We start from the raw sequence: 23177 nt of genomic DNA on the forward strand, positions 1-23177 counted from the left end.
TATATGTGAAAAGTTTCACAACTCAGAGTGTGGCGCACTTCTTGAGCGAGTTGTGAACACTTGCCAATAGCAAGGCTGAAATGATACTGTTCTTACCGTAACGCATCATGAAGTAGCCGACAACAAAACTGATACAACTGTCCTGAAGTGGAGAAACTGCGATAGAGATACGTGAAGTTTTCCGTGCACGTTGAGGCACTTAACACAAAAAGTTTTCATAGACAAAAACTCCAAAATTGTCGTTTTTTGTCTTGTCACTCTTCTTGTCGGGTTGTGATGTGTAACAGATTTTCACATCTGATCTCAGTGGTGAGCGGAAGGCTGTGTAAACGTTGACATTAGCTGGGGACTGTGGAACGTCAGGTCGGCAGCCACTGAGTAGCTGTGAGGTGTCCCATGGTGAGGGGGAAGGACAAGAGGTGACTGTAACAGCGTGTGCCACGCCACACCCGCTACACTACACTGTGCTGTTAGGAGCGCAGCGCTCCCCAAAGCACGCCATTGTCAGGCCTATGGCGGCCAACACCTCGGCCCCCGGGCGCCATTAAAACCCGAGCAGCTGCCGTTTAGCTGCTGAATTATTGGCGACCCTGCCAGGACGGTTATTAGCGCAGAGGCGCCCCACGGCGGCTCTACACGGCGGCGCTCAGAGCTGTCCCCGTAAATGTCGTCCCCTCTCCCCTCCGATGCAAAGAACTGACTCAGTTACTGGAACTAAAGACCACATGTTAGGCAAAACACTTTCTTCGTACACATCCAAACATGTTTCAGCGCCTTTGTGCCAATGTCAGTGGCATTTCTCTATTCAAATCCATAGAATATCAATATGCTTCAAATGATAATTAGGCATTGTTGTTGTCATTACCTTAATATTACGTTAAAGGGTTATGTAGTAAATTGTGCAACCAAATGTCATAAGACAGTACTTAACACATTAAAGGAAATGTTGAGGAAAGACAACACAAATTGATAAACTCACATACACACATAAAAAGAGAAAGAGACAGACAGACAGAGAGAGAGAGAGAGAGAGAGAGAGAGAGAGGTAAACAGAATTCAAATATGGTGACAAACCTGTTTGAGAACAGCCAGCCGGGGTGGCCGAGCGGTTCTAGGCACTACAGTCTGGAACCGCGCGACCGCTACGCTCGCAGGTCCGAATCCTGCCATGGGCATGGATGTGTGTGATGTCCATAGGTTAGTTAGGTTTAAGTAGTTCTAAGTTCTAGGGGACTGATGACCTCAGAAGTTAAGTCCCATAGTGCTCAGATCCATTTGAAATTCAAGCTGTCTTAAGTTATCCGTTAGTGTTTCTCAAAACGAACATTGTTTCGAACCATTTCTGTTTGAGAACAAGTGAACGCCATCTGGAACTGGACACAAAACAACAGCATTTACAATGTATTTTAGCAAAGTTGTTTTATTTACATATGAAATGCTGCAAAATATGTGTAGTTTTTATGTAAGCTTCTCAACATCTCATAGGAAAGCTGATGAAAAAGGATTTGCGAAAACTGACTGTAAGTAACCGCTAATACAGTGGGGAAATATTTTTGCTCAACGACACCATATCTAGACATAAGTGCTGTATTAACTTGCCCAAAAGTTCGCATTAAAGTCATTCACTTGCAGATGACAAGCTAACAGTACCCAATAACATAACCCTATAGTCTAAAATTAAGGTTGTGGTGGTTTTGGAGCTTTATATATATATATATATATATATATATATATATATATATATATATATATATATATATATAACTACTGAAAAACTGTTATAGACATGCATATTCAAATATAGAGGAATGTACAAGGGATTAATATGGCGCTGCGGTCGGCAACGCCTCTGTAAGACAACAAGTGTCTGGCGCAGTTGTTAGATCGATTACTGCTGCTACAATGGTAGCTTGTCAATATTTAAGTGAGTATGAACGTGGTGTTATAGTCGGTGCACGAGCGATGGGACACACCATCTCCGAGGTGTCAATGAAGTGGGGATTTTCCCATACGACCATTTTACTAGTGTACTCTGAGTATCAGGAATCCAGTAAAACCTCAAATCTTCGTCATCCCTGCGGCCGGAAAAAAGATCCTGCAAAAACGGGACCAGCGACGACTGAAGAGAATCGTTCAACGTGACGGAAGTGCAAATTGCTGCAGATTTCAGTCCACCAGCAAGTGTCAGCGTGCGAACCATTGAAGTAAACGTCATCGATATCGGCTTTCGGAGCCGAAGGCCCACTCGTGTACCCTTGATGACTGCACGACACAAAGCTTTACGCCTCGCCTGGGCCTGTCAACACCGACCTTGGACTGTTGATGACTGGAAACATGTTGTCTGGTCGGACGAGTCTCGTTTCAAATTGTATTGAGCGGATGGACGTGTACAATTATAGAGACAACCTCATGAATCCATGGACCCTGCATGTCAGCAGGGACTGTTCAAGCCGCTCTGTAATGGCGTGGGACATGTGCAGTAGACATGATATGGGACCCCTCATACCTCTAGATACAACTCTGACTTATACACGTGCTTAAGCATTCTGTCTGATCACCTGCATCCATTCATTTCCATTGTGTATTCCGACGGTCTTGGGCATTTCCACGAAGACATTGCGACATCCCACACGTACAGAATTGCTCCAGAGCGGCTCCAAGAACACTCTTCTGAGCTTAAAAACTTCTGCTGGCCACCAAACTCCCCAGACACCAACATTATTGAGCATATCTGCGATGAAAAATTGTTAAGGCTTTCGTGGCCACTTGTTAGATGCTTTGCAACGTGCTGTTCAGAAGAGATGTTCACTCCCTTGTACTCTTGCGGATTTATGGAGATCCTGTAGGATTCATGGTGTCAGTTCGCTCCAGAACTACTTCAAACATTACTCGAGTCCATGCCACGTCGTGTTGCGGCACTTCTGCGTGCTCGCTGGGGCCCTACGCGATATTAGGCGGGTGTACCAGTTTCTTTGGCTCTTCAGTGTGTATAGACATATAATCATTATACGTAGTATTCTCATGAACTTTGCGAATGGAAAAGCAAGGCTCGTGAGTTCTGACATACTAGCTCGTGTTTTTTCTCAGATTGTGGAATGTGGTGGGGCTTGGCACTGCAAATCTTCGGCAGTGGGTTAACAATAGTGGAATTCCGTGAGGTTTCTCAACAGATGTTCTCACTGGCAGCAGTCACGCGAGTAAGCCGATTTGAGTGTCTCTTAAGGCACACAAAAGTGCCTTTCAGACGCTTGCTAGCCGCAAGAGGTTTTGAGAGGGATGAATAAAGCCAATAGGCGGTGCAGAAGACGCCGGCCGCTGTGGCCGAGCGGTTCTAGGTGCATCAGTCCGGAACCGCGCTGCTGCTACGGTCGCAGGTTCGAATCCTGCCTCGGGCATGGATGTGTGTGTTGTCCTTAGGTCCTAGGGGACTGATGACCTCAGATGCTATATCCCATAGTGCTCAGAGCCATTTGCTGCAGAAGACGGAAGCAGGAAGCCAGGGCCACCACTAGATTCCCATTAACAGCTTGTGAAACAAGCTGCTTTTATGCGCCCTTATAGCTTTCCTCCAGTCATGAAGCGAGGGCCGGCATTCTGCTAACTTCAGTTCGTTGACAGCGAATAAAACAAATGCTGGATGAGAAAATTGTGGTGGCTTTCCGTGTACACAGGAAGACAGAGGGAGATTTTCAGTTGTCACTATGGAAAACCCTGGACTTTCGCCCCCTCCGTAAGTCTGAGAAGTGTGAGGGACAAAGCCTAGACAGGGTTCGCTTGGAGTGGGCAGGTGTTTATTTTTAGGTGAACGCAAGGTGGCTGCGCATGTCTCGTTCAATGGAGAGCTACTGTTTGGTGCATGGCCGCAGTTTCGCGCAACTTTGCGGTTCTCGAGTACGTGTCACGCTTTTTATAGTAAGTGTCACGTTTAGCGTTTGCATTATTCTTTGAATCGCATAGGTCACAATTTGCGACTCTGTTTCGCAACTGATGACTGCGTTTTATCGTTATTTATTTATCGTGCTGGGATCTAGAGACTATGGTTTCCAGTGTATGTACATTTTGTGAGTTGCCTAAACTTCAGAATGTGATTTTCATGTCAATCTGCGGTCTTCCAGGGAGCATTCAGATGTCTTCTACACAGATGCAGTTTGCACTCATTTGAATATTATCTTGTTGATGATCCAGAGAAACCTAGAAATGGGTAGCATATTGCTGTCTACGTTTTTCACGAAAGTAATTGTGAATCAGTAGAACCTCCATTTAAATCACAGTGATTGAGACCAAATAAACTGGTATATGGAAATAACTTTTCTCACGCAATCATTTCCTCCAAAACATTGTGATGAGGCAACCCTAATAAAAAATTTTCGATGTCATTGTGAAGGTGTTTCGAGTGTCATACAAATGCCATTACGAGAAATATATTGTTTTCTTTTAATCTTGAGAGTTAGCTTAGTCACGCCGCGCGGGATTAGCCGAGCTGTCAAAGGAGCTGCAGTCTAGGACTGTGCGGCTGGTCCCGGTGGAGGTTCGAGTCCTCCCTCGGGCATGGGTGTGTGTGTGTGTGTGTGTGTGTGTGTGTGTGTGTGTGTGTGTGTGTGTGTGTGTGTGTTTGTCCTTAGGATAATTTTGGTTAAGTAGTGTGTAAGCTTAGGGACTGATGACCTTAGCAGTTAATTCCCATAAGATTTCTCACATTTTTTTTAGCTTAGTCATTTTTAATAATATGAATTTAATGAAATTCTTGTTTCGTTGATAATGAAATTCAGTTGCATTAGTACATAGCAGTGTGAATAAATATCAACAGGTGTACGGCTGCGTTGGATTCTATCTGAGTATAGAATAGATTGTTTGATGTTTTATATGCTGAATTCGTGGGTGTGCCATGCAGCTCGCACTAATGGCTATTGAATCGTAGTCGACTTGCAGACGTACATTTACATCTACATGGTTACTCTGCAATTCACAGCCCGGGTTCCCGGGTTCGATTCCCGGCGGGGTCAGGGATTTTCTCTGCCCCGTGATGGCTGGGTGTTGTGTGATTCCTTAGGTTAGTTAGGTTTAAGTAGTTCTAAGTTCTAGGGGACTGATGACCTAAGATGTTAAGTCCCATAGTGCTCAGAACCATTTTTTTGCAATTCACACTTAAGTGCCTGGCAGAGGGTTCATCGAACCATTTTCATACTACTACTCTACCATTCCACTATCGAATGGCGCGTGGGAAAAGGAACACCTAAATCTTTCCGTTCGAGCCCAGATTTCTCTTATTTTATTATAATGATCATTTCTCCCTACGTAGGTGGGTGTCAACAAAATATTAACGCATTCGGAAGAGAAAGTTGGCGATTGAAATTTCGTAAATAGATCTCGCCGCAAAAGAAAGCCTACCTGGTAAGGATCCCATACCGCGCAGCAATATTCCAGCAGAGGACGGACAAGTGTAATGTAGGCTGTCTCTTTAGTGGGTTTGTCGCATCTTCTGAGTGTTCTGCCAACAAAGTGCAGTCTTTGTTTCGCCTTCCCCACAATATTATTATGTGGTCTTTCCAATACAAGTTGTTCGTAGTTGTAATTCCTAGGTATTTAGTCGAACTGACTAGATTTGTGCGATTTATCGTATACCCAAAATTTATCGGATTTCTTTTAGTATCCATGTGGATGACCTCGCACTTTTCTTTGTTTAGTACTAATTGCCACATTTCGTACCGTACTGAAATTCTCTCTAGATCATTTTGTAATTGGCATTGATCGTCTGTTGATTTTACTAGACGGAAAATTGCAGCGTCATCTGCAAACAATCTAAGGCGGCTGCTCAGATTATCACCTAGATTATTTATGTAAATCAGGAACAGCAGAGGGTCTATGACACTACCTCGCGGAACGCCAGATATCACTTCTGTTCTACTCGATGATTTACCGTCTATCACTACGAACTGTGACCTCTCTGAGAGGAAATCACTAATCCAGTCACACAACTGAGACGATACTCCATATGCACGCTTGTGAGGAACGGTATCAAAAGCCTTCTGGAAATTTAGGAATATGGAGACGATCTGAGATCCCTTGTCGACAGCACTCATTACTTCATGGGAATAAAGAGCTAGCTGTGTTGCACGAGAACGGCTTTTTCTGAATCCGTGTTGGTTATGTGTCAATGAGTCATTTTTTTCAAGGTGATGCATAATGTTCGAGTACAGTATATGCTCCAAAATCCTACTGAAAATTGAGGTCAGTGTTATGGATAGCACAACAGCATTACAACTGCAGCATATCAAGGTATTGACGACAGCAAACCACTTGAAAAGTCCACATTGTACAGCTTTGAATAAAGGAAACCGACTGACCATGGCACAAAGGTGCTGAAACATATTTGGGTCTACATGAACAATACGGTATTTAGCTTAACAGCTGACATTACATCCAGTAATTTTATCTGCAAAAACTGCAAACGCAAGAACAGCAAAACAAAAAGATGAATTGAACTGATTCACTTTTGGCACCAGTGTACCAAGTTGACGATGTAATGGAAGCTTTCAATTATTCTCTTGACTGTGAGATGAAAATCTTCCAATATGACTGACTTACAGCAATTGTGGGGAAACTTAAACTTGTAGTAAATCTCAGTCTGGAGAAGTACGTCCCGAATAAGCGGATTATGGATGGCGATGGCGCGTCGTGGTTTAAAAAAAGAAAATGGTCTCGCTTAGACAAAAGCGCAGAAATGTCGACAGGCAAAAGTTAGTAGAAACTCGTACGTTTATAAAAATAACGTTGCGCGGAGTATATAATAATTTCCTCCGTTATATTTTGCCAAGGACCTGATAAAATTCCTGTCCTACAAAATCGCTAAGCCGGTCGAAGGCTTCTCTCCGGTCACTCGTCACTCAGTCTTGCGTGGCAATAAAAGGCAGCAAAGGGAGGGCTGAAATTTCGAAATTGGCGTTTGAAAAAATATTATGGCAGGAGGGTCGAACAGATATACCATCATTCGATAGTCGCACAGACTCCCACATGAAGGCTGGAAGGAAGACGACGTTCGTTTTGAGAAATACTACCGGAAAACTTAAGACAGCCGGAATTTCAAATGGCTCTGAGCACTGTGAGACTTAACATCTGAGGTCATCAGTCCCCTAGAACTTAGAACTACCTAAACCTAACTAACCTAAGGACATCACACACATCCATGCCCGAGGCAGGATTCGAACCTGCGACCGTAGCGGTCGCGCGGTTCCAGACTGAAGCGCCTAGAACCGCTCAGCCACAGCGGCCGGCTTGTTTGGTCAGTGCAAGTTTTGCAATTGATTTTAAACTAACTTCTCGATTAGCTACAGAATTAAAACTCTCAATACATCTCAGATCCGACTGACGATGCAATACTAACACGCTTCCTCGTCCGGTGTGTGGCGCAAGGTACTTAGTGCACCAGTACTCTGTTCCCTTTCTCCTGTTCCAGTCGCGAATGTTCCGCGCTGAGAACGATTGCTGATAAGCCTTCGCGTGAGCTCAGACTTAATTTTCAATATACAGCGTATACAGCCAAACGCTTGCATAAATTTAATGTAAAAACCTTAGCTTGGTTTCGATAATACTAAGGGTAGCTTATTCAGCAAGAAGTCACCTATAATGTTAAAAGGTACTATAAGACAATAAATAATAAAAAATATGAAAAAAGTCCTCCATAGACACAATAAAAATTTTTGCAACAGGTACAGCATGTTAAAAGAGCACACATTAGACTGAACTTTTGGGCACTAGTTGCGATGCCAGGTAAACATGGTGTAGTGCACGTCACTTTACTGGGCCTTCGTAGCGTAAGAAACGCTCAACTGTATCAAGTACGTAACTTTTACAGTAACACATCATTATGATGTAGCTCAGTTTACAGAAATCACTTGTCGTAGTTGCCCCGTGTTATACACAGAAAAAAAAACTTGGAGGCTTTTAAAGCAAAATACACTCCTGGAAATTGAAATAAGAACACCGTGAATTCATTGTCCCAGGAAGGGGAAACTTTATTGACACATTCCTGGGGTCAGATACATCACATGATCACACTGACAGAACCACAGGCACATAGACACAGGCAACAGAGCATGCACAATGTCGGCACTAGTACAGTGTATATCCACCTTTCGCAGCAATGCAGGCTGCTATTCTCCCATGGAGACGATCGTAGAGATGCTGGATGTAGTCCTGTGGAACGGCTTGCCATGCCATTTCCACCTTGCGCCTCAGTTGGACCAGCGTTCGTGCTGGACGTGCAGACCGCGTCAGACGACGCTTCATCCAGTCCCAAACATGCTCAATGGGGGACAGATCCGGAGATCTTGCTGGCCAGGGTAGTTGACTTACACCTTCTAGAGCACGTTGGGTGGCACGGGATACATGCGGACGTGCATTGTCCTGTTGGAACAGCAAGTTCCCTTGCCGGTCTAGGAATGGTAGAACGATGGGTTCGATGACGGTTTGGATGTACCGTGCACTATTCAGTGTCCCCTCGACGATCACCAGTGGTGTACGGCCAGTGTAGGAGATAGCTCCCCACACCATGATGCCGGGTGTTGGCCCTGTGTGCCTCGGTCGTATGCAGTCCTGATTGTGGCGCTCACCTGCACGGCGCCAAACACGCATACGACCATCATTGGCACCAAGGCCAGCTTCATGGAGACGGTTGCGAATGGTCCTCGCCGATACCCCAGGAGCAACAGTGTCCCTAATTTGCTGGGAAGTGGCGGTGCGGTCCCCTACGGCACTGCGTAGGATCCTACGGTCTTGCGTGCATCCGTGCGTCGCTGCGGTCCGGTCCCAGGTCGACGGGCACGTGCACCTTCCGCCGACCACTGGCGACAACATCGATGTACTGTGGAGACCTCACGCCCCACGTGTTGAGCAATTCGGCGGTACGTCCACCCGGCCTCCCGCATGCCCACTATACGCCCTCGCTCAAAGTCCGTCAACTGCACACACGGTTCACGTCCACGCTGTCGCGGCATGCTACCAGTGTTAAAGACTGCGATGGAGCTCCGTATGCCACGGCAAACTGGCTGACACTGACGGCGGCGGTGCACAAATGCTGCGCAGCTAGCGCTATTCGACGGCCAACACCGCGGTTCCTGGTGTGTCCGCTGTGCCGTGCGTGTGATCATTGCTTGTACAGCCCTCTCGCAGTGTCCGGAGCAAGTATGGTGGGTCTGACACACCGGTGTCAATGTGTTCTTTTTTCCATTTCCAGGAGTGTATAAGCAACACTTGTTAGGGAGGAAAGGTACTAATGTTCATAATTCTACATTCGCAGAACATTTATTAATAAAAATCGACGAAACGACGATGCTGCATAGGGAGAAGAAAAGGTTGAAGCATCATGTCTTAGAATAACTTGAGATCACTAGACACATGGTCAGGAACGATGGCCTCATCTTAAACGAACAGACAGAAGCAGTTAGCAGACAGAAGCTTCTTTAACGCCTGTAAGCCACAGCTCGCAGTTTTGTGGTGCTTTGCATCATGTTTCCATTTACTGCCATTTTGGGACACTTTTTTTCTCTTTATTGTTATTTCAACGCCCCTCTCCCTTCTGCCACATGTGGGCGGGGTGTACAGTGTCAGCAGTACAGTACTCCACTATTCAGCCAAGACTGCTCTTAAAAAGAGAACAGAAGCGATAGCAAAATAAATGTATGAGGACTGATTACATTGAAAGTTCAAAAGTCTAATGGCAAACAGAACAGCTAAAAGGACAAAGAATGTATCCAGTTGCGATGAGGTGAAATTCTTGAATAAAAAAACTGCAGCAATGCACTTTCACTGAATGTCTGAAGAACCTACATAGGGTGAACAAGTATTCTGGTTGAAGAGAATATGTTCCATAGAAGTATGGGGGAAGGGGAAGGTAAGGAGACAGGGTTCTGTTAGGTGGGGAACTATGGATATGATACATAGGAGGAGAAGCAGGTAATGGGAATACAGATAATGGGAAGGACAGTGGGTGAGGAGTAGCAATGGTGTGTAGGGAGGGTAGAGGCACAAGAACAAAATGATACAGTTGGGTGTAGAGGGAAAAATTATTTTAGACACATCGCTTTCTATATCACATGCAATTAATTTGTTTAACATCCAACTATGTGAAACTTACTGGCAGATTAAAACTGTGTGCCGGACCGAGACTCGAAATCGGGACTTTTGCCTTTTTCGGGCAAGTGCTCTACCATCTGAGCCACCCAAGCACGACTCACGCCCCGTCCTCACAGCTTTACTTCTGCCACTACCTCGTGTCCTACCTTCCAAACTTTACAGAAGCTCTCCTGCGAACCTTGCAGAACTAGCACCCCTGAAAGAAAGGATATTGCAGATAATCTGCCAGGAAGATTCATATCAGCGCACACTCCACTGCAGAGTGAAAATTTCTCTCTGGCATCCAAATATGTGTCATACTGATTCATTATTGTAACAGTTACGTATTTCATACAGTGGAGCGGTTATCACACTTGCTTGCACCCAGTAAATGATGCGCTCTAGATCACATTCACCCAGCATCGCAACTAACTACGAACTGTTCAGTCTAATATCTGCTCTTGTAATATGGTGTACCTGTTGTAACAGTTTTTATTGTCTCCATAAAGCACTTCATTTCACACTTTCTGCCATTTGCCTTGAGCTCCTTAGCTCATCACGTATATTTACAATTTTAACATCACGTAATTTATGTAAGTACTATTTCAATTCCATGTTCTCCTTTTCAGTGTGGTCAAGTGTTTTAGACATTTATTTTATAATATGTTCAAACATTATAGTTCTGAAGAACTGGTTAAGTTTTTTTGTATTAAACTTACGCAGTGGGTAGGCTGTATTGTTTATATATTGAAAATTTATTTACAGTTGCTGCTATCAGCCATGTTTAAAATTGTCAAATGTAATTTTTAGCTCCATGGTATTTTTGCAGGATATACAGGGTGTCCCAGAAATGATGTGGCCACCTTTGGGGGGTTGTAGAGGGTGTCTTGAGAACAAATCGGGGATAGGAACCCGTGTACCGAAACGTCAGCCAACGACGCTGCAGAGAGTCAAAGTTATAGATGCTGACGCCTGCTGCTAGGCCACCCTTACGACAGCAAACATGACTTTGTACGCTGTCGGATCATAGGCGGAACGTCTCGCAATGTTGTTTGCTATTCAGTGATTGTGACTGATTTCCACGATCGCCAGTGGAGAAGATTGAACTTGCTGCTGCATTCATCTACATCTACACGATTACTCTGCTATTCACAATGAAATGCATGGCAGAGGGTTCAATGGCCCACCTTCAGGCTGTCTCTCTATCGTCCCACTCTCGAACGGCACGCGGGAAAAACAAGCACTTAATTTTTCCTCTGCAAGCCCTGATTTCTCTTATTTTTTCGTGACGATCATTTCTGCCTATGTAGGTGAGTGCCAACAGAACGTTTCCGCAATCGGAGGAGAAAACTGGTGATTGAAATTTCATGAGAAGATCCCGTCGCAACGAAAAACGCCTTTGTTTTAATGACTGCCACTGCAATTCACGTATCATGCCTGTGGCACTATCTCCCCTATTTCGCGATAATACAAAACGAGCTGCCCTTCTTCGTACTTTTTCGATGTCATCTGTCACTCCTAACTGATGCGGATCCCACACCGCACAGCAGTACTCCAGAATAGGACGAACAACGTGGTGTAAGCAGTCTCTTTAGTAGACCTGTTACACCTTCTAAGTGTTCTGCCAATGGTTTGCTGTACCCACAATATTATGTATGTAATCGTTCCAGTTCGGGTTATTTGTAATTGTACTCCCTAAGTATTTAGTTGAATTTACAGCCCTCAGATTTGACTTATCGCGTAATCAAAATTTAGCTGATTTCTTTTAGCACTCATGTGAATAACTTCAAATTTTTCCTTATTCAGGGTCAATTGGCACTTTTCGCACCATACAGATATCTTATCTAAATCATTTTCCAAGTCGTTTTGATCATCTGATGACTTTACAAGACCGTAAATACAGCATCATCTGCAAACAATGTAAGACGGCTACTCAGATTGTCTCCTGTGTCGTTAATATAGATGAGGAACAATAGAGGGTCTATAACACTTCCTTGGGGAACGCCGGTTATTACTTCCGTTTTACTCGATGACTTTCTGTCTATTACTGCGAACTGTGACCTTTCTGACGGGAAATCACGAATCCAGTCGCACAACTGAGGCGATGCTCCGCAGGCACGCAGTTTGGTTAGAAGACGCTTGTGAGGAACGGTGTCGAAAGCCTTCTGGTAATCTAAAAATAGGGAATCAATTTGACATCCCCTGTCCATAGCACTTATTACTTCATGAGACAGGCCTTGTCTCATATAAATACGATGCGCTGCTGCCTTGGGGGATGACGGTTTTGGACATGCGTTTCCATTCGCAATTTTGATTTCTCCTGTATAGCGAAAAAAATTAGGGATTTTAGAGTTTCCAGGACAAACATAAACTCCGAATGGAAACCTGTGTCTGAAACCGCCATCCACTGAGGCAACAAAGCATTGCATTTATAGGACACAAGGCTTTTCTACTCAGCAGCTACTTACTTGACCTCCACTGGCAATAGTGTCAATCAGACGGTCGCGATCATTGTATAACGAACAACATTGCGAGTCTTCCACCTAAGCTCCGTCAGCTTAAAAAATTACGTTTGCTGCGTATCGGGTTGCACAGTGGAAAGCGCCGATGCCTGGAATTTCGACGCTTCGTATCGTCGTTGGCTGACGTTTTCGGGCACGCGTTCCTGTCCCCGATTTGTTCAAGACACTCGCTACAACCCCTCGAAATTTGTCGCAACGTTGCTAGGCCATCCTGTTCACAGGAGGGAGCAATATAGTGGTTGAGTCAGGTGAAGACAAATTGTAACAAAACATAAATTTAACTCGTGTCTCTGTTGTAATCTGATCAAAATGTTTGAAATCGCTTCAAAATTTAAAAACACACAAAAAACTAAAAAGCACAAAATGATTACATACATAAAGACTTTTTAGTATGAAACGTTTTTAACATAAATTAAAAAGTATATAATAATTTCTCCTAGCCTCATGCCGATTCCTAATCCCATACAGATATTCCTGAAAAGCTGTGTTTGTGAATTTTTAATAGCTTTTATGAAACGTCCCCTTAGAAAAATTAATGAATTACTGTGCTGATAAACCTCTTACGTCATTTGATTTTCAAACAGCTGAGCAAAACTGAACGTACTCAGACATTTCTCTCTTTACTTATTCTGATCATCACTAAACTGACACACACTATTTTTAGCGCAACGCAATCTGACTTTCAATAATCCCTACAAAAGAATGGCCCTGACCAACAATAACCTATACCTTTCATGAATCACTTACAAAAATCTTCGTTACTCGAACTACTGCAATACAGCGAGCGCCAATACTGCCATCTAAATAAATGATTCTAACTACTGAAGACACTAACTAGTGACAGGCATAGTTAGCAAATGAAAGATTTTGATACAGAACAAACAGCTTATTTACCTTAATAGTGTTCAAAAGTCATATATATATATCAGTTCATGACATCCAGTCTGCCGGCCGCGGTGGTCTCGCGGTTCTAGGCGCTCAGTCCGGAACCGCGCGATTGCTACGGTCGCAGGTTCGAATCCTGCCTCGGGCATGGATGTGTATGATGTCCTTAGGTTAGTTAGGTTTAAGTAGTTCTAAGTTCTAGGGGACTGATGACCACATATGTAAAGTCCCATAGTGCTCAGAGCCTTTTATGACACCCAGTCTTTCAAATTTACTCTCTCTGAAGGACGCAAGTCCAGATCATCCGCTCTCAAAACTCTGCCATCTCTCTCCCCACATTCACCACTGCTGGCGGCTCACCTCCAACAGCGCAACGCTTTTCACATCCAACTGCCCAACACTACAATAGCGAATGTTCCAACAATGCCAACCAGCCACAGACTGCACACTGCACAGCCAGTGATTTTCATACAGAGCGCTACGTGGCGTTACCAACATAAAAACATAAACAGCCTACTTACACTGTGACAATACTGGTTAAATTTAAAAAGAAAACCGTCCTGAGCATGAAGTAAATGACAGGAAAGTGTGTAGGGAGTAGATGTCCTTAAGGAAAAATATCACATAATAGTCGATATCATCTGCTGTGCAATACACATGGTAGCGACTTAGATGAATTCCTCATGTGTGAAACATCCTAGCAGATTAAAACAGTGTGCCGGACCGAGACTCGAACTCGGGACCCGTGTTGGGGTCTCGGTACGGCACACAGTTTTAATCTGCCAGGAAGTGTCATATCAGCGCACACTCCGCTGCAGAGTGAAAATCTCATTCTGTTCATGTGTGGGATATCTATTGCATGGGCCCTCCATATTTCGTTTTGAAATTCCCAAGTATTAACACAGCAATTAAAAATTCACAAGCACAAATTTTCCGGACTGTTGTTTGCGTTATCAGTTTGCAAGGAGCTAGGAGAAATTCTTTTATACTTTCTAGTTCCTGAACATCTTTATTAAAAAGTTTTACATTTAAATAACTTCTTTTCACACGATGTTTGTTTTGGAAAGTGTCAATTCAAAGCACTTTTATCTTTACATGCGTTGCCACGTTGCTAATAAATGAACACAGTTTGCAGAGGAAGCATGTTGTACAGTGGCTGGAAGACGTTCTATCACTCATGGGTCAGAACATGCGCTTCATACACTACGGGGCACCATCTGACCGTGCTGTGCAAGCAAGACCAAGTTTAGTCTGTGTTTCCCAAATAAAAGGATCGGTCGTGGGACAGCAAAAACTTGGCCTGCTCGATCTCCTGAGCTCAACACATTGATTTTTACTTTTGGTGACATTTAAGACATTGAGTATTCAAGACCTGTTGCGAAAGTTGATATTCTTAGTCAGCGTGTTCAGCAAGGAATCCAGCAGATACAGTAGACATTCGTAATGTGAGAGCAGTTAAGAGAAGCCGTGATGCGGCCTTAATCAGTTTGTGGTAGACATAATGGTAAACATTTTGAGCCATTCATTCAGTCATTAGCAGACAAGATTCGGAAAGAAACATACCTATGGAACCAAGCTGTAAATTCGAAAGCAAAATGACAGAAACGAAGCAAATACACTACTGGCCATTACAATTGTTACACCACGATGATGACGTGCTACAGACGCGAAATTTAGCCGACACGAAGAAGATGCTATGATATGCAAATAATTAGCTTTTCAGAGCATTCACACAAGTTTGGCACCGGTGGCGACACCTACAACGTGCTGACATGAGGAAAGATTCCAATCGATTTCTCATACACACACGCAAGTTGACCGGCGTTGCCAGGTGAAAAGTTGTTGTGGTGCCTCGTGTAAGGAGGAGAAATGCGTACCATCACGTTTCCGACTTTTATAAAGGTCGGATTGTAGCCTGTCGCGATTGCGATTTATGGTATCGCGACATTTCTGCTCGCGTTGGTCGAGATCCAATGACTGTTAGAATATGAAATCGGTTAGTTCAGGAGGGTAATACGGAGCGCCGTACTGGATCCCAACGGCCTCGTATCACTGGCAGTCGAGATAAGAGGTATCTTACCCGCACGGCTGTAACGGATCGTGCAGCCACGTCTCGATCCCTAACAGATGGGGACGTTTGCAAGAGAACAACCATCTGCACGAACAGTTCGACGACTTTTGCAGCAGCATGGACTATCAGCTCGGAGACCATGGCTGCGGTTACCCTTGACGCTGCATCACAGACAGGAGCGCCTGCGATGGTGTACTCGACGACGAACCTGGATGCACGAATGGCAAAACGTAATTTTTTCGGATGAATCCAGGTTCTGTTTACAGCATCATGATGGTCCCATCCGTGTTTGGCGCCATCGCGGTGAACGCACATTGGAAGCGTGTATTCGTCATCGCCATACTAGCGTATCACCCGGCGTGATGGTATGGGGTGCCATTGGTTACACGTGTCGGTCACCTCTTGTTCGCACTGACGGCACTTTGAACAGTGGACGTTACATTTCAGATGTGTTACGACCCGTGGCTCTACCCTCCATTCGATCCCTGCGAAACCCTACATTTCAGCAGGATAATACACGACCGCATGTTGCAGGTCCTGTACGGTCCTTTCTGGATACAGAAAATGTTCGACTGCTGCCCTGGCCAGCACATTCTTCGGATCTCTCACCAACTGAAAACGTATGGTGAATGGTGGCCGAGCAACTGGCACGTCACAATACGCCAGTCACTACTCTTGATGAACTGTGGTATCGTGTTGAAGCTGCATGGGCAGCTGTACCTGTACACGCCATCCGAGCTCTGTTTGACTCAGTGTCCAGGCGTATCTTGGCCGTTATTACGGCCAGAGTTAGTTGGTTCTGGGTACTGATTTATCAGGATCTGTGCACCCAAACTGCGTGAAAATGTAATCACATGTCAGTTCTAGTATACTGTATTTGTCCAATGAATACCCGATCCTTAGCATTTCCTCTTGGTGTAGCAATTTTAATGGCCAGTGGTGCATCTAAGAACGAAAAAGTGTCTGTAAGTAGGAAAATAAATAAAAAATTGACCATATGTATATCTGAACTTCTTTTCTTCTTTTAAGTCATCTATCCACTCACCAGAGACCTGCCATACGTTACTTAACACACCGTATTTTGTTAAAATGGTCGAGAACATTCCTGTGCGTTGCACCCAAAGTACATTTTACGTCTGAAGATTTCTCTCCGCGTCCTATACACGGCAGTAGGACTGATACTCGACCTGAGACGAGGTGAAGGCGGTTATTTAATAGCTGTGGCGTCGCTGGGTGTTCACTCAAGGAGATGTGCGCCCCGGGGCGGTATCGGCAGACACGTGATCCCGGGCCTCAGAGGTGCGCGCCGGCTGAAAGCTTCTCCCAGCCGTAAGGCGATGCCGTGAAAGTCTGTGTGGGCATGGCCGGGTTCCTTGACGCTCAGGCAAGAGCATTGCTTCCATCTCAGCCCCCGCCACGTGAATCCCGGGAAACTGAATACGTGCTGCTCGCTTTTAAAATGATCGGACAACAGCTGCTGCGTATCTATATTTACGGCCAATACCTTTCAAACAACTGCAAAGTGCACGGCAGAGGATACTTAGGATATTAACACATGTGAGGATTTTTTCCCTTTGAAATGCATGTATCACACAATTTCATGAAAGATCATCGATGCAAAGTAGATCGCGACACCTATCAACAAATCCTTTAACCCTAACCTTAAATTTATATCGAGTGAATTACATTCTCTCTTATACACAAGACAACAATCCAGTACTGGTAGTTCCTTTCTACATCTACATCTATACTCCCCAAGCCACGTGACGGTGTGTGACGGAGGGTACCTTGAGTACCTCTATCGTTTCTCCCTTCTATTCCAGTCTCGTACTGGTCGTGGAAAGAAAGATTGTCGGTTTGCCTCCGTGTGGGCTCTAACCTCTCTGATTTTACCCTCATGGTCTCTTCGCGAGATATACGTAGCATGGAGCAATATACTGCTTGACTCCTCAACAAAAGCCCGTACCGAGCTACTGAGCGTCTCTCTTGCAGAGTATTCCACTCGAGTCTATCTATTATCTCCGGAACGCTTTCGCGATTACTAAATGATCCTGTAACAAAGCGCGCTGCTCTCCGTTGCATCTTCTCTATCCCCTCTATCAAACCTATCTGGTACAGATCCCACATCGGTGAGCAGTATTCAAGCAGTGGGCGAACAAGTGTACTGTAATCTACTTCCTTTGTTTTCGGACTGCATTTCCTTAGGATTCTTTCAATGAATCTCAGACTGGCATCTGCTTTACCGACGATTAATTTTGGATGATTGTTCCATTTTAGATCACTCCTAATGCCTACTCCCAGATAATTTATGAAATTAACTGCTTCCAGTTGCTGACCTGCTATATTGTAGCTACATGATAAAGGATCTTTCTTTCTATGTATTCGAAGCACATTACACTTCTCTACATTGAGATTCAATTGCCATTCCCTGCACCATGTGTCAATTCGTTGCAGGTCCGCCTACATTTCAGTACAATATTCCATTGTTACAACCTCTCAATATACTACAGCATCATCCGCAAAAAGCCTCAGTGAACTTCCGATGTTATCCACAAGGTCGTTTATATATATTGTGAACAGCAACGATCCTACGATACTACCCTGCGGCAGACCTTAAATCCCTCTTACTTCGGAAGATCTCTCCATTGATTAGATAAGGTAGGTACCATACAATGGCTCTGAAACTGTGTCTTAGAATTCCTGTAAGAAATCCATACTTCGATAATTGAACCCAGTTTAATTCATCTCTCATATTTTGCTTCCATGAAGTGAATGGCTGCACTATGTGATCAAAAGTATCTGGACACCTGGCTGAAAATGACTTAAAAGTTCGTGGCGTCCTCCATCGGTAATGCTGGAATTCAGTATGGTGTTGGCCCACCCTTAGCCTTGATGACTGCTTCCACTCTCGCAGGCATACGTTCAATCAGGTGCTGGAAGGTTTCTTACGGAATGGCAGCCCATTGTTCACGGTGTGCTGCACTGTGGAGAGGTACTGGTGTCGGTCGGCCAACGACTCAGAGCAGCGGCGTTTGGGTAGAGTTGTCGGTGCTAACAGACCAGCAGCACTGCGTGAAATAACCGTAGAAATCAATGTTGGACGTGCGGGGAACGTATAAATTATGACAGTGCTGCGAAACCTGGCGTTAATGGGCAACGGCAGCCGACTACCGGCGCGGCTGCTTTTCCTAACAACGCGACAGCGCCTACAGCTGTCCTGGGCTCGTAATCATATAGGTTGGACCACAGATGACTGGAAAACTGCACCCTTGCCATATTAGTCCCGATTTCAGGTGGTAGGGGCTGATGGTAGGGTTCGAGTGTGGCGCAGACGCCTCGATGCCGTGAAGTCAAGTTGTCAACAGTTGTGCAAGCTTTTCACATGAATCATCTGAGTACAGACGGAAGCTCCACCAATGCACAGTCCTTTTATACCTTGCGTATGCGATACTACGGCCATCTGTATACGAGCATATCACTGTCCCATGACTATTCTCACCTCATGTATGCAATGTGAAGCGACTTCTACGCTGCTGGATGTTGTTGTGGTCTTCAGTCCAGACACTGGTTTGATGCAGCTCTCCATGCTACTCTATCCTGTGCAAGCAGCTTCATCTCCCAGTACCTACTGCAGCCTACATCCTTCTGAATCTGCTTAGAGTACTCATCTCTTGGTCTCTCTCTACGATTTTTACCCTCCACGCTGCCCTCCAATACTAAATTGGTGATTCCTTGATGCCTCAGAACATGTCCTACCAACCGATCCCTTCTTCTAGTCAAGTTGTGCCACAAACTTCTCGTCTCCCCAATCCTATTCAATACTTCCTCATTAGTTATGTGATCTCCCCGTCTAATCTTCAGCATTCTTCTGTAGCACCACATTTCGAAAGCTTCTATTCTCTTCTTGTCCAAACTGGTTATCGTCCATGCTTCACTTCCATACATGGCTACATTCCATACAAATACTTTCAGAAACCACTTCCTGACACTTAAATCGATACTCGATGTTAACAAATTTCTCTTCTTCAAAAACACTTTCCTTCCCATTGCCAGTCTACATTTTATATCCTCTCTACTTCGACCATCATCTGTTATTTTGCTCTCTAAATAGCAAAACTCCTTCACTACTTTAAGTGTCTCATTTCCCAATCTAATTCCCTCAGCATCACCCGAGTTAACTCAACTACATTCCATTATCTTCGTTTTGCGTTTGTTGATATTCATCTTATATCCTCCTTCCAAGACACTGTCCATTCCGTTCAACTGCTCTTCAAAGTCCTTCGCTGTCTCTGACAGAATTACAATGTCATCGGCGAACCTCAAAGTTTTTATTTCTTCTCCATGGATTTTAATACCTACTCCGAATTTTTCTTTTGTTTCCTTTACTGCTTGCTCAATATACACATTGAATAACATCGGGGATGGGCTACAACCCTGTCTCACTCCCTTCCCAACCACTGCATCCCTTTGATGCCCCTCGACTCATATAACTGCCATCTGGTTTCTGTACAAACTGTAAATAGCCTTTCGGTACCTGTATTTTACCCCTGCCACCTTCAGGATGTGAAAGAGAGTATTCCAGTCAACATTGTCAAAAGCTTTCTCTAAGTCTACAAATGCTAGAAACGTAGGTTTGCCTTTCCTTAATCTTTCTTCTAAGATAAGTCGTAAGGCCAGTATTGCCTCACGTGTTCCAATATTTCTACGGAACCCAAACTGGTCTTCCCCGATGTCTGCTTCAACCCGTTTTTCCATTCGTCTGTAAAGAATTCGCGTTAGTATTTTGCAGCCGTGATTTATTAAACTGATAGTTCGGTAATCTTCACATCTGTCAACACCTGCTTTCTTTGGGATTGTAATTATTATATTCTTCTTGAAGTCTGAGGATATTTCGCCTGTCTCATACATTTTGCTCACCAGATGGTAGAGTTTTGTCAGGAATGGCTCTCCCAAGGCTGTCAGTAGTTCTAATGGAATGTTGTCTACTCCCGGGGCCTTGTTTCGACTCAGGTCTTTCAGTGCTCTGTCAAACTCTTCACGCAGTATCATATGTCGCCTTTTCATATCCATCTACATCCTCTTCCGTTTCCATAATATTGCCCTCAAGTACTGCTGGATAATATGTTGTAAAAATTAAAAAGCATAAGATTCGCTGATGATTGCATAGATCAGTCGAAATCAGTCACACAGTAAAATGCTTTTTTAGCGATCTTGATTTGTTAAGTTTCCTTCAGATATCATTCAGTGTAGATCGCCGTAGACTGACCATTTTTATTTTTGTAGCTGCACCCCACGGTGTTACTCGCTGTTAAACAGTTATTTATAAAGAAATATTACTGCAGAGCTTACTACTCATGCGTATGTGCCATCAGTAAAGTTGTCTCCTGCTGTTGCCGAGGCGAGAGATAGTTGTGCCCCCGCGAACCATGCGACATCGAAAAAAAAGAAATCAGATTTTGAGACGATGGGAGAATCTGACAGAATTCGTGTCCCTCATAACTCAATTTCCAGTTCTCGACGTTAATTCTTCTGAACTATCGAGACACCAGAAGCAGACGAAATCAACATAAAAAAATGCGAAGTCAGAGTTTAAGGTATAGCGTTCTTAGCATTGACCGAAAATGTTTATTTTCAGTTTGTATTTTAGTTATTAGTAGAACTCAGGGGCAATAAGTTCGCAAAGTTTCAATGATGAGATCACATCCAAAGTGGCTGAAAAATAATTAAATGTGTGACACGACTCTCCTGCCAAGCCCATTTTTGGAAGCTACGCTTCAATACTAACTCCATGAACAACGATTTCTTGGATTACTTTCAAGTAAACTTTCATGGGACGCATATAGAGAACTGTGATAGATACTCTTTCATTTTATAGATCACCTGTGGCTCTGTTCTGTATCTTAGAAATAGTAACAACCTACCTGCTATGTTTATCTACATGTACAACGATACTCTGCAAATCACATTTTAGTGCCTGGCAGAGGGTTCATCGAACCACCTTCACAATTCTCTGTTATTCCCATCTCGTATAGCGCGCGGAAAGAACGAACACCTATATCTTTCCGTACTAGCTCTGATTTCTCTTATTGTATCATGGTGATCGTTTCTCCCTATGTAGGTCGGCGTCAAAAAAATATTTTCGCACTCGGAGGAGAAAGCTGGTGATTGGAATTTCGAGAGAAGATTCCGTCGCAAGAAAAAACTCCTTTATTTTAATGATGTCCAGCCCAAATCCTGTATCATTTCTGTGACACTCTCTACCATATTTCGCGATAATACAAAACGTGCTGTCCCTCTTTGAACTTTTTCGATGTACTCCATCAGTCTGTCCTGGTTTATGAAGAAGCTGTTCCTGTCTTGCATTCTGCTACCGAATTTCATCTGCTACAGTTATCACAATTGCAACTTACAATGCTGTTCTTGCATTTAATGATGGAAACGTAAGCAGGAAGAAGGTATTAGAGAAAATGGGCTGTAAGATAGGAAATTTCGCTCTAGAAATTTTGAGAAAAACTGATTTACTGTGCCTCTCTGCAGCTGAAAGGTCAGGTGAAGGCCTGGTAAAGAGAAGAAGGCAGAAAAGAAAAAGAAGTCTTGAAGGGAATGAGGACCTTGAGTACAAATGTGGGGCCTTCTGAAGAGAAACATTGAAAAAAATTCGGTGGAATTTTAAATTGCAATTCCTGAAAAATATGTTTTCTTAAAGTGTACTTACCTCTTCCTCAGAACCTATGAAGTCTAGCATTATGCAATTTTGTACACTTACTTCTATAAAACCAATTGATTTCTAAAGAGTAGAAATTCTGAGTGTAAATTGAGATTCTGGGCAAATTGCGTGGAATTTTGCACGAATTTTATGTTATACTTATAGAATTATAATTAAAAATTTATTAAAATTTTCCTATTCCTTCATGAAGAAAGCTTGCTGTAAGCAAAGGGATTAAACAGAGAAAATTTTGCAGACATCTCTTGAATACTTTCTGAGAAAAAGGTACATACATTTTTAAATAATTTTTTTTAATTCCATATAAAAAAGTTAAATACACACAATCCAAGAACTTAACGGCAAATGTGTTAATGCAGGGTACAAAATTTCATTGCGCTATCTACAGAACTGTGGACTTGATGCGTCTTTTAAATAGTGAACGCCCTCCCTTAATATTCCTTATAATATCACTATCCAATACACTGCGGAATACTTTTCGTGTGCACATGTTGCATTGTAAGGAAGTCTAGTGATGATTTTACCCTACAGGAATATTTCTACTCTTCTACATTTATGTACGTACTTTTCTCATTGGTCAAAACAGTTAAAAACTAATCTCCACGATAAACTTAACTCATTCATTTAATGAACATGAATGACTTCTCAGTCGCGTTACAGATTCCACGGGAGCAATAGTCACGTTGATCATTCCACGGAAACATGATTTTCTTCGGAATAAAAGGCAGCCTATGTGGTAATTCGGGCTATAGACTGTCCTCATCCCAAAGTTCATCAAAATCTGTACAACCACTTCACCGTGGGAGAGTAACAAACATACTAACTCGATGAAGAAAGAAAACAAGCAATTACTAGTTCGGTGTAA

At 43.6% G+C, this 23177-nt stretch overlaps 1 protein-coding gene across 1 annotated transcript in view; it reads left to right on the forward strand.

The window, feature by feature from the left end:
• The window catches only part of LOC124718881 (acetylcholine receptor subunit alpha-like), a 638987-nt gene that overhangs the window by 227527 nt on the left and 388283 nt on the right, over positions 1-23177 (forward strand).

Source organism: Schistocerca piceifrons, chromosome 10 (assembly GCF_021461385.2).
Source record: "Schistocerca piceifrons isolate TAMUIC-IGC-003096 chromosome 10, iqSchPice1.1, whole genome shotgun sequence".
NCBI lineage: Eukaryota > Metazoa > Arthropoda > Insecta > Orthoptera > Acrididae > Schistocerca > Schistocerca piceifrons.